Source organism: Canis lupus, chromosome X (genome assembly GCF_003254725.2).
Source record: "Canis lupus dingo isolate Sandy chromosome X, ASM325472v2, whole genome shotgun sequence".
Classification (NCBI taxonomy): Eukaryota; Metazoa; Chordata; class Mammalia; order Carnivora; family Canidae; genus Canis; species Canis lupus.
In genome coordinates this window covers 37,897,407-37,910,753 of record NC_064281.1, presented here as the reverse complement: position 1 = coordinate 37,910,753, position 13,347 = coordinate 37,897,407, and positions in this window count along the sequence as shown.

The following is a 13,347-nucleotide window of genomic DNA, read 5'->3' as shown; positions in this document are numbered from 1 at the left end:
GTGTGAAAATGTCATGTAACTTTATTTAGCAGGGCTGTGCAAACGTGGCAGTTCATCTCTGACCCAGGCTGGGACTGAGCCAGTCTAAGTCAGGGAGAATTTAAGGAGTCCCATCACTGTAACACTTGACACTGAATTAGTAAGTAATTATATAAAAAGCATATCACTGCAGCCCCTGTGTAAATGTGAGAGGGGATTAGGACCCTGGGAAGGGACGGACCCTAACACATCAGCTGTGGTTTCAGCTGGGCTTAGGTGCATAGCGTATTAGGACACCTGCCTTCCCACTCAAGCTGTCCCTGGAATGAACCCAGAATGCCTCTAGGTTAGTGGGAAGGGCATCCCATCCAACTAGAGCTTCACCTGAAAATTTGTTTCTTATGATGAGGCAACTGCTTCCAGATTCTTCTTCTACTTGACAAAAGCATTGCATCAGACTCTTCTGGTGCATGACCTCACACCCTCCCGGCACATCTTTTGCTTCAGTCTTTGAAGTGCAACCAGTTCTGCCCAAGTATAAGCTCACAGCACCTCAACTCAACTATAACTTGTACTTCTCCCTTACTGTCCTGGGGTTAGTGCGATATCACTGTAGGAGATACCCGCAGAAGTCTTGTTGGCGCTGGTATAGGCATAGACTGCAAGTGTGGGAGAACTAGCCCATGAGCAGCTCTTGACCAGAGCACAATGTGAGTCAGCGGCTAAATGCCCCCACTCTCCTGTACCACTGGCAGATGATTGTGAGACTCATTCTTTTTTTTTTAAATATTCTATTTATTTATTCATGAGAGACACACACAGAGAGGCAGAGACATAGGCAGAGGGAGAAACAGGCTTCTTGCGGGGAACCTGACGCAGGACTCCATCCCAGGATCCCGGGATCACGATCTGAGCTGAAGGCAGACACTCAACTGCTGAGCCACCCAGGCGCCCTGTGAGTCTCATTCTATGCAGTTCCCCAGCAGGTCCCAGTGAGATTGAACCCAGGGGCCCACATTGTGTCCTCTCCTTACTTGTTTCCCTCTTCCCAATCCACAGTACCATTCTTTGGAGACAATCCCCCCAAATAGGCTATCTGCATGAACTCCCTTGTCCCAAGCTCTGCTTTCCAGAGCTTATCTTTTTTTTTTAAGATTTTATTTATTTATTCATGAGAGACAGAGAGACAAAGAGGCAGAGACACAGGGAGAGGGAGAAGCAGGCTCCATGCAGGGACCCCAATGTGGGACTCGATCCCGGGACCCCAGGATCACACCCTGAGCTGAAGGCAGACGCCCAACCCCTGAGCCACCCAGGTGTCCCTCCAGAGCTTTTCCAGGCTAAGGAAAGCACCGTATTTATGCAGAGCCGAGACAAGATCTTAATGCTCTCCAGGCTCAAGTGTCCTAGTCTCTCCCCTCCTCATTCCCAGAATTCCTCTCTAAAACTCACATGTTCCACACTGGCCTTCTGTGTTTCTCTCTTTTTCTTGTCCTGTGTCTTTGTCTTTCTTTTTCCCGGCACATTCACACATACACACTGCAGCTGCTGGCACACTATTAAGATCTGCCATTTAAGGGGGTGCCTGGGTGGTTCAGTGGTTGAGCCTTTGTCTTCAGCTCAGGTCATGATCCCAGGGTCCTGGGATCGAGTCCCACATCAGGTTCTCCGTGGGGAGCCTGCTTTTCCCTCAGCCTATGTCTCTGCCTCTCTCTGTGTCTCTCATGAATAAATAAATAAAATCTTTAAAAAAAATCTGTCATTTTTTTTTGTCTCACAAATGCAAGATAATCAGACTTGGCCATTTCAGGGACCAATACAAGTGACCTAATTACAATAGCAATAATAAATCGGTTGGCTGGTGTAAGGTTGTTACATTTTAATTGTGCCAAGTAAAGGTATTCTAGGAGCTATCTACTTCTGTCATCATTTTATAAAAGAAAGGACACGATAACACCAAAAAAAAAAAAAAAAAAAAAAAGCAGGTAGGGTATAATCTCCCATTAGCTCATGGTCTCCACATTAGCAAAATCTTAGCTTTCTGAATAATTTACCACAGCGTTCTTGGCTTTCCCATTTGGGGGAGGGTAGATAATAAGAGGTGAGCACGGACATCATCTGTTCCCTCTGGGCCCCCACGTGCACTCTGCTGCTCCCCTCTCAAACCCTTTGGTCCCTGTGTCTCCTTTTGCTTTGGTCTTTATGTCCCCGCCTCAGATCCTGATACCCCCCGGTCCTGTCACCCAGCTCTGTTTCCTGCACTATGTGCAGAAGGATTTGTATCTGTCTTATTCAATCCTTCCCTCTAACAAGACAATATTTCTGAGATTCCAAAGCCAAGACAAGAAGTCCAGAACAAAAACAAAACAACAGCAAAGACGTTTTGTGCTTACTTGCATCACTGCTTTTTGTTTTCCTTCAGTTTTTTGGGCTGTTTTATTTTATTCTTTTAAGATGAGAATTTGGGAAGATGACAAAAATCTGTGTTCTTGGTTAGAAGACCTGATGTGAAGTAACAGCTCTGTCACTCATCAGTTGTGCAATGTGAGGAAACCCTTCCTCCCTGGTAATCACAGCGTCCTTACACTGTCACATGTCCTGACATGTGTGTTTCTACTAGAGGGGTAACTGGAGTTTCAAGTGATCTTGTAAATAACCAAAGGGTAGGTCCAGAACCTCTGGAATTTGGACTTTGCCACTCTTGCTTCTGCCATAGATAGCCTCTGCCCAGGCCTCACCCTGGGGTACGGCCACTCCTGTTAGAAATTGTTACCAACTCTCTTTTGAGTCCCGTGGCTGTTCTTTTGTCCCCACGCTGGTCAGCTACACATTGACTTCACTTGAAAATTCATAGTTTGGCATTTCTGTGTTGGTTTTGTACGTTCTTCCTCTGTTTAGCCTGCTTTGCATTACTCTCCTATGAATTATTACTCTTTCTTCTTTTCTATTCTTGGGTTTTCTAGGATTTGTGCTTTGAAACACTCTCCCCTTTGATGATCTCTAAATTTTGTATGACCTATTATTTTTTAAATCACCTTCAGACGTTTTCATTCTTTTCTGTTTTACATCCAATGCACTAACAAACTCTTTTGATTTCAACTCCTTACCTTTTTACCCTGCAGTTGAATTTAACTTAAGAGTCTAATATGATAAATGTCCCTTTTCAATTTCAAGTCTTTAGCTAATGCCTTTCCCTGTCACTTCTTCCATTCATTGTAACCTGCTGCTATAGTGGGTTAGGAAGAAACTGCTATTGTATTTTATTTTTTCTTCACAGCAGATCCTAAGCTGAGCTTTTTTCTTCTTTCTTTCAAGGAGGTGGCTTGTGTCCAGTGAGCCTTTTTACTGACTCATTCCTTTTACTGTTTGGGCTTCATTCGGGGTTCTCAGCTCTGACATTGCAAGCAGCATGAGCCGAAAGCACTGCCTCCTGTCCTGTGCTGCCCTTAAAGTTCAATTCCTTGGGCTAAAAAAAGAAATCATCAAAAGCCCCAGGATAGCTGTAGTTTCAGATGATCACTTGTATTTCCATCTGCCTCCTAAATTTTGGTTCCTCATGATTTCTATCACTTTCTTCTTAACTTGGAGGTACATTGAAAACAATGTTCGGTATGCCTCCCTACATTGTTTATTGAGATGACATTCACATAACATGATATTAACCATTTTGAAGTGTACAATTCAGGGGCGCCTGTGCAGCTCAGTCGGTTAAGCCACCAACTTTTGATTTCAGCTCGGGTCATGATCTTCAGGGTCAGGAGATCGGGCTCCACACTAGGATGTGGAGCCTGCCTAAGAGTCTCTCGCTCCCTCTCCTTCTGCCCCTCCTCCTGCACACGAGTGCACTCTCTCTCTCAAAAAAAAATGAAGTGTACAATTCAGTGACATTTATCATATTCACAGTGTTGTGCAACCACCACCTCTAGTTACCTCCAAAACATTTTCATCACCCCAAAGGGAAACCCTGTACCCACTGGGCAGTTAACTCCCTCCCCCACCCCATCCCCAGGCCCTGGCAACCACCATTCTGCTTTATGTCTTTTTAAAAATATTTTATTTATTTATTTATTTGAGAGAGAGAGTGAGAGAGAGCGAGAGAGCGAGAGAGACAGCACGAGTAGGGGTGAGGAGAGAGAGAAGCACACTCCCGGCTCAGCAGGGAGTCGGATGTGGGCCTGGATCCCAGAACCCAGGATCATGACCTGAGCTGAAGGCAGACACTCAACAGACTGAGCCACCCAAGCACCCCTGCTTTATGTCTTTATGAATTTACCTATTCTGGATATTTCATATAAAGAGTATCATACAATACGCAAGCTTTTGTGTCTGGTTTCTTTTATTTAACATATTGTGATATTTATTATATTTTATCTAATTTTTTTAGCGGTTTTATATTGGGGGAATTTTTAGGACATCTAGTATATATGTCATGTTGCTGGAAATAAAACTCCTATATCTGATTATTACTTAATGTTACCATGAGTAGGAAATTAAGAGACCTTATTGAAAAATCCCCTTTGATATTTATCTTTCAACGTGTCAAAACTTTCACTCAATGCTTTACATTAAAAAAAGGTAAGAGAATTTTCTCTAATATTTGGTCAATGATTCCCTACAACAGTGGAGATTCAAAATATAAATTCATTTTAGCTTCATTTTGAATCCCATACTAAATTTTACTTAATAAATTACCAGAAAGATGATTTTTTTTCTAACTTCACCACAGGTAAAAATTATTTTTTAAATCAGGGAAAATGCATTGTAAATATATCTGGCAGCTTTTCTTTCCCATAGGGATCAACTCTTTTTTTTTCTTTTCCATAAGGATCAATTATTAATGAGCTTCTGAATGGTAGTTGGAAGTAGTAATTGTTTCTCAAAGTGATGAAATAATGTCTCCAGGATAGGATAGCCAGAGGCAAACAATATGGGATCTACCTGCTTTGGTAAGGTGATCTTGTTTTGTTTTGTTTTTTAAAGATTTTATTTATTTATTTATTCATGAGAGACGCAGAGAGAGGCAGAGACATAGGCAGAGGCTCCCTGTAGGAGTCCCATGTGGCACTCCATCTAGGGACTCCCGGATCACCACCTGAGCCAAAGGCAGATGCTCAACCACTGAGCCTCCCAGGCGTCTCTGGTAGGATGCTTTTGAATGCACAAATTTCCCAAGTGTTTTTGAACTGAGAGAACACAGTCTTTATCAACTAAGAATAGTTGCTTCCTGGGAGGGACTCCAGATTTTCAACGGTCTTTTTTCTTTTATCACGGGCAATTTTTCTTCTGCCCGAAAATGTAGAAGTAGAAACATTTATTAAAGGTAATCATCTCTGCGATTAGCCGGCAATGATTTGTCTTTCATTGTCAGATGCACTTATTTCAACCAGCAAACCTGACTGAGGTTGACCCAGGACCACTGAAGTCAGGATCTTTGAAGTGAACATGTGTGATCTCAATGGATGTAGTTCATCATTTGCCTTTTCATCATCTAGTACTACTGTCTGGCAGCACTTTTATTCATCTTAGAGACAAATTTCTCAAATGCATAGGCTTTATTTGCTCAAATTATCCCTTATTTGTCTCAGTTGGATAGGGGGAAATTACATTAGAGACTTCTTAAACATCCAATTCACCTAGTATGGCATGCTTTCATCTAAGACTAATGGTTCTCAACAAAGGGGCAATTTTTCTCTCCCAGGAGACATGTGACAATGTTTGCAGACATTTTTTGTTTGTCACAAATAAATGGTGGAGGGAGGAGGGGAAGGGCAGTGGTGATGCTACTGGTATCCAATGTGCAGAAGGCTGGTGTATTACTTAGGGTTCTACAGAGAAACAACCAGTACAATGGAGAGACAGAGATAGAGGCAGAGACAAAGACAGAGATAGAATAGAGAGATATATAATGAAGGATTGGCTTACATACCTGTGGAGGCTGAGAAGTTCCATAATCTGCCATCTGCAAACTGGAGACCCAGGAAAGCCAGTGGTGTAATTCCATCCAAATCCAAAAGCCTGAGAACCAGGGGAGCCAATGGTTTAAAGTCTAGTCCAAGGGTCAGAGAAGATGAGACAAGATGTCCCAAGTCAAGCAGGCGGGCAGGAAGAGAGAGGGGCAAAATCTTCCTTTCCGCATTTTTGTTCTATTTCATCAATCTATTTCATCCAACCCATGGATTGGATGATGCCAACCATGTTGGGGAGAGCAATCTGCTTTCATAAATCCTGATTTGAATGCTAATCTCATTAGGAAACACTCTCATAGATACACTCAGAGATGTTTAACCTGGGCACTCTGTGGCCAGTCAAGTTGGCACACAAAATTGACCATCACACCAGGCGTGGTGGTAAGCATCCTCAAGTGCACAGGACGGCCACCATAACAAAGAATTCTTCTGTCCAAAAAAGTCAACTGTGCAGAACTTGAGAAACTCTGATCTAGCCTGAAGAAATTCTAGAGTTTAAATCATTCCTTCTTGGTCTCTGATGACTTCAAATGACTTTTATTTATTTATTTTTTAATTTTTATTTATTTATGATAGTCACAGAGAGAGAGAGAGAGAGAGAGAGAGAGAGAGGCAGAGACATAGGCAGAGGGAGAAACAGGCTCCATGCACCGAGAGCCCAATGTGGGATTCGATCCCGGGTCTCCAGGATCGCGCCCTGGGCCAAAGGCAGGCGCTAAACCACTGCGCCACCCAGGGATCCCTCAAATGACTTTTAAAGGCGCATTTGAAGTCGGCCAGGCCAGAGGATGTACTCTTGATATGAACATTTTCGCATCAAAATGTTAAAAATCTAAGATTTAGTCTCTTACTTTTCATTTTTTCAGTACAAGAAACTTCACACCTATATTCTAGTTGAACAATTCTCAAAATACAGTCCTTGAGGCACTAATAGGTGACAAGAATTCCCTTGGATAATTGTAGAAAGACCTCCAAATGTGTTTCTAAAAGCATCACATGCAATTCTGTAGACTTTAACTTTGTTTCCCTAGTTCTTTTTCTGCTGGAAAGTGCAAAGAGTAGGATGAGCCTCTGTGGAATATTTGGCCCTGCCTAAATCATTCTCAGTCACTCTTCTTTGTAACAGCTCCCTCTGCCCAGCCTCCCGTCAAGATGGATATGTTCCATTCCTTCTCATAGCTACTCTGTATCTACGGATCTTGGTCTTCCTTCAAGACCCCCTTTAAGTTCCCCTCACACTGGTTAATGTATTCATTTATTTGTTTATTCATTACCCACATTGGGAATTTACTAAACATCACTACCACAAGGCTAAGGGCTGAGGAAATAGGAAACGCCCCAAAGATGGAGTTCCTTAAGTAGCACAATGTTGGAGGAATCTGACCTCTGTTAACTCTGCTCTTTCCCTGTACCCCACAATTTAATACTTGCTTATAACCTACTATTTATTACTCTCAAATTGACTTCATGTTGATGTCTCCTCCTGAACCAGAAACATAGTATCCTTTCTGGCTAGGGTTGTCAGATAAAGTATGGGACACACAGTTAAATTTGAATTTCAGATAAACAATGAATCATTTTTTTTTTTTAGTATGAGTATGTTGTAAATGCTGCATGGGACACATTTATGTGAAAAAAAGATTATTCGTTGAAATTCAAATGTCAATTGGGCATCCTATATTTTTATTTGTGAAATTTGGCAACCTTGTTTAGGGCAAGGATTCTCTAATATTTTCCCTACATCTCCAAGGACACATGAGAGAGGCCTGGATGTACAGTCAGTCCTCAAATAAGCACTCATCTGAGCAGCTGTCTCATTACTTTGAAGTAGACAGAAAGTTAAAATATTAATCCTCCAAAGGTAGGGACAATGAGTGATTTCTTCTAGCTCATATTCCCAGCATAGTTAAATCGGTTGTGATCTAAAGCAGGAGCAGGCTTCCAGGAAATGGTGGAGTTTAGGACAGAACTAAAATACCAAATCAGGACAGGAGATAATCTAGGCCGCAGGGGATATTTTCCCTCAGGAGGATTGGGTGGGTGAATTTGTCTTTTAGTCCTGAACATTCCAAAACTGAATTTCATATGGGGCATTGGTGCATTGATAATGCCAGGAAATAACTTGTTTCCGTCTCAGTTATTTGGATAATTAACCATGGAAATTTAACCCTCAACAGTATTACTTTTTCATCTAGCATTTTGTTATCAATGAACATTTCGCTGTTGTTGCAGTTTGCAGGGTTCTTGTCTCAGAGTCCAAGAATGAATCCCATGAATGATAGGGTGAAGTAAAGTGAAAGTTTATTAAGAGAAGATGAAAACAGAAAGGAAATCTTTCTAGAGTGAGAGAGAGGCCCTGAATGGGTTGCCATTGAGGGCTTTTACGGTCAGCCTTTTAGAGCAAACTGATCAGGGAACTTGGTAAATATCTTGTCTATAACATTCATGATAAACAAGGCGGATTTGTAAATATTATGAGAACATCTCACCTATATTTTGAACAAACAAGGTAGATTTGTTATGCTTCCTTCTCTCTGGCTGATTATCTTCTTGTCTATAACATTTCTCCATGTCTGGTGGGATTTCTTTCTTTCTTTCTTTCTTTCTTTCTTTCTTTCTTTCTTTCTTTCTTTCTTTCTGGCTTTTAAAAATTTTCATTTATTCATGAAAGACACAGAGACATAGGCAGAGGGAGAAGCAGGTGGGACTTGATCCCAGGACCCTGGGATCACAACCTGAGCCAAAGGCAGATGCTCAACCACTGAGCCACCCAGGTGCTCACACATCTGAGATTTCTGTGAGCCTGGTTATGTAGCCCCCTACCTGTCTCTCCCTACCTAGCCTCCCTTGTCCCTTACTATTTTTATAGTAAACATTGTGAGGGAATATACCTGGAGCTGCTGCCAACCAGCACTAATGAGGTGCCCGGACTTAAATGCCCAGAAAGCATACATAGCCGTTGCCAGATAGCATCCATTCTGTTCCCAGTGGGTCAGAGTTTCTATTTAAACACGAACTCTAAGTATTGCTTTTAAGAGCCTGAAAATGCCCTGTTTTATGGAATTCATCAGTTACACGCACAGTAGAATATTCTGTGAACAAGAACTACAGTCACACAGAATGCCATGGCAACTTCAAAACATTTGAGCTTTTTCATACTTGTTTTTCATAACCAGAAGTCCTGTGTTCTAACTTCGGCTATAAAAAAAAGTGGGTGCTGTTGGTTGCAGAAGGAAGGGGTTTCCTATGCATGTGTAATATATATTTGAATTATTATATTCAATATTTTTTTCAGAGATCTGCTCCGGTTTTCGTTTGTGCAGTACATTGGTCACTTTTTACTTCACTTATTTTTTAACAGTATTTATTTATTCATTTCTCTACACCCAACGTGGGGCTCAAACTCATGACCCTGAGATCAAGTGTCTCACACTCCTCTTACTGAGCCAGCCAAGTGCCCCTACTTTACTTACTTTTATAGTTGTCCATAGTTGAAACCCTTCAAAAGTCGCAACATCCATCGTGAAGAATACATTTTTTTCTTAAACATCTTCATTTCAATCATGTCTATAAACTGGATTTCTGTTACTCAGAAGAACTTCAAGTCATTTCAAGCTTAGTTGTTAGCATCATTTTGTAATGTGTAACCATCCTCACTGGGAAAGTGTCTTGTGTGGCAGCCATTTGTAAGGGGATCCCTCTTCTCATCTGATTCCCAGAGTCACCACACTCTCTATTGTGATCATCATCTCTAATCTATGTGACACAAATATCTCTTTACAAGAAAACATGGAGGGGTGATTTCACTCAGGACTACGTAAAGATAACCAAGGGATCGATTCTGCATCAGTGACCTCACACTATGAAATTAGAATTATATATGCAAGAGTAGTTAATTGAAAATAGTGCCGTTCAACAATCCATAATTAGTATCCAGTGAGGCTCTAATAGTAATTTCTAATTCCCTCTTCTCCAAAGAATTCGTGAAAACCTTCACCCCAGTGTTCTTGGGAAATGTCTGGTCTGATTGTCTCATCTTCCTGAGCTGAATATTTTGCTGTTTTCCCTTCCTCTGTATGTCCCATACAGTCCTCCCCACATTATCTGTTCTGATATGTCAACCCTGATATAATAAAGGGTTTAGGAGCCCTTATTATGATTTGTAGAGATATTCTTAGTCTCAGCATCAATCATTGTAAAAATGACTTTGAGGGATGCCTGGGTGGCTCAGTCGGTTAAGTGTCTGTGTTCGGCTCAGGTCATGATCCTGCAGTCCCGGGATTGAGCTCCATGTTGGACTCCCTGCTCAGCAGGGAGTCTGTGTCTCCCTCTCCCTCTGCCTCTGCTCTTTCTCTCTTTCTCTCAAATAAATAAAATCTTTAAAAAATCATTTTGGGGTGCAGTTGGCTTAGCACTTATGTTGCAAATAAGGTTTGGTCTTTTTCAACATGCTATACAACACGTATAGAGGTATGACCTCTATCTTCCTGAAGTCTTGGAGCTTGGTGTCTCTGCCAAGATGTCTTTGTCCCTACCCTGCCTGTGCTACAAAAATTAGGTCACAGGAGAAAGAGCTCTACTCTGGTTCTTTGGGCAGGAAGATTCATTTCTCTTCCATCTCAATCTTGTCTCTGCAAGCCAGCTCAGCACATCCTCATAGCTGTTGGCCTGTTAAGGCAAGTCATGAGCACCCACCTAGCTCCCGACTTGTTCCCTTCCAACTCTACTCAAGCCAGTTCCTGACCGGTCCCCTGGCCCTGGGACAGGTTTTCCCTTTGGCATCTTAAACTAGCCTCTATACCTTGAGTTGGACCTTTAGCTTCTAGGCAAACGTCCAGTGAAGGGCTTTGACTTTGATTGAAGCTGGGTACTCCCTAACTATCAGGCTGCTTGGGAATGCCATTCTCCTCCAAACAAATCCTTGAGGCTGAAAGCAAGGTCTTGGCCTGTCAAAAGGCTGCCTCTTGCCTTCTTGTCTCCAAGGAAGGGATTGGGACACTCTCAGGTTAGGATCCAGGCTGATGATGGCTACCTCACTGGGCAGAACTGGAGGCCCTAACATGAATTGTTAAAATTGCAATTTAGCATTGCCAAAGAACTGTCCTGGCAGCCATCATTTGATCCCTCGGTGAATGTTTGTAAAAGGAGTGATAAAGAACTTGAGGGGAAAAAAACCAGTAAGCTCTAGATCTCATTTTAAAACATATTTTCTAACCCCTGTCAAACTTCCAGCATTCAAAACCAGTGAAATGTACAACTTAGATAATATCTGCTGAACTCTGTTCTTCACAGCCTGCTTCTTTATTGAAACCTCCTGTGGCATCACAAGAGACTCACCGAAATATCCGCTAATGAAAGGCTGGACAGCAAGAAAGAAGTAATAAGGACATGTTATCTCTTTGGCGGTCTTCTAATAAAAAAAAATGAAAGGAAAGTAAGTTCCTTTTAATTGATGAGACATAGATATCATCAAGTTGGAAAGGCAAATAAACACTGCTTGGGGCAAGCAGCATTCCTGTGGGCTTCTTGGGTAGAGGTGTTGAACACGACTCCGTTGCAATATGAATTGGGTTCATTAAATTTGTCCATTTTCATGTTTGTCTTTTCGAGGATTAGCATCATTTGTTATGTATAAGGGCGTACTTCTGGTGATGAAACCAGCACAACACAGCGTTGATGATCAGTAAATCATTCTGGGGTGGATGAATAAAGGAGAATGCAAAATCACCCTTTCTGCAGGAATTTATTACCTACTTGGGAAGAGAAGACACAAAGACTCACAAAATTAGATGATGCTTCCTAACATTGTATTCATTATTAATTGTTCACTGTTCCTTTCTCATTATTCATGATTAGTTCTGTGGTATGTGTAATAAGTCCTAAAGGTGGTCAAAGATGTTCTTCATACACTGAGCTGTGTCCAGTCCTCCAATGCTCTGGCCTCGACTCTGCCTAGTGTGCGTGTTCTCAACAGTTGTTTAATCCCTGTTCATCCTTCAAGTCTCAGCAGAGAAGTCGTTTCCCCCTGGAAGTCCTTCTTGATTGCCTGGGTTAGGTTATCTAGCCCTGTTACGTGTTCCAGAGCCACGTTCAGAATTATACTTGTGATTCCTCTCCCTGGATGTCTTCACTGAAGGAGTGTGAACCCGAACAGGGCAGAGGGCAGGGGCAGTTCTGGCCTTTGTTCATCTCTTCCCCAGGCCTCAGCATTGCAGGGATTCCATAAATGTTTGTCTAATGACCAGACACCCTCTCATTTGGAACCCCTTGAGATAGGTCAGGGACTCTGGAGCATGGAGCCGGTTCTGGAACCACTGGAAAGTAGAGGCCTGGAGTGGAGGAGAATGTGTCCAAGGCTTGTGGTCTGTGGCCCAGAAGCCCTGACTTTCATTACCTGTGGTTTTTTAGAAATGCAGCTTTTCAGGTCCCACCCTAGAGCTGAGTGATTTGTACCCACATTCAAGTTTGAGAAGCACTGCTTTTAGAGGTTTCATCTGGCCTTACGATGCAGAGAGAGGAGATGAACCCTGGGAGTTCGCATACGGAGGAGACCAAGGGCCCCGAGCAGGCCTGACGACTGCCTGGATATAGGATATAAGGTGGCCTCCGAGAGCCTCTGAAGGCTCCTGAGTTCTCATCAACCCATTTTGCACCTCATGGGGCACAAGGTAAACTGATCACCTTTGCTTGTGGAAAATGCTGTTTGCCAGTCAGTTTTCTCCACAGACACCACGGAACAACACTTCCTCTCGTGGCGTCCTCACCAGCTGGGACATCCAGAAAGGATAGGGGGTCCCTGGGAGGCTCAGGCAGTTAAATGTCTGCCTTTGGTTCGGGTCACGATCTCAGGGTCCTGGAAACGAGTCCCGCATCAGGCTCCCTGTTCAGTGGGGAGCCTGCTTCTCCCTCTTCCCCTGCTCTCTCGCGCTCTGTCAAATAAATAAATACAAATACAATCTTTAAAAAGAAGAAAAGAAAGGAAGGAAGAGAGAGAGAGAGAGAGAGAGAGAGAGAGAGAGAGATGGAAAAGATAGCCTGCATTGAACTCAAAGCTGCAGATGCCCTGGAGCCTGGCTGACTTTGTCTTTTTGGAGCCATGCCAAAGAGATCCCAAGCAGACCCTATAAGTATCCTCTTCAGCCATCTCACCTCACCCCCACTGCACAGGAGGTTCACAGGCAGGCTAGTGAGGGAACTGAGTGTTCACAGCTAAAAATTCAGAAGCTTCAGGGCCCAGTGGATGGAGGTGGACAGGTAGGGCTTGGCAAGAGAAGGCCAGCGTAGGCTGTGTTCAGGGTGGGGCAGTGGGGATCCAGGTTCAGCCCAGCGGCTGTTTTATACCAAAGCAGGAGAGACGAAAGTTTCTAGAAACCGGATCAGAGCAGTATCAAGACTTCTGCCA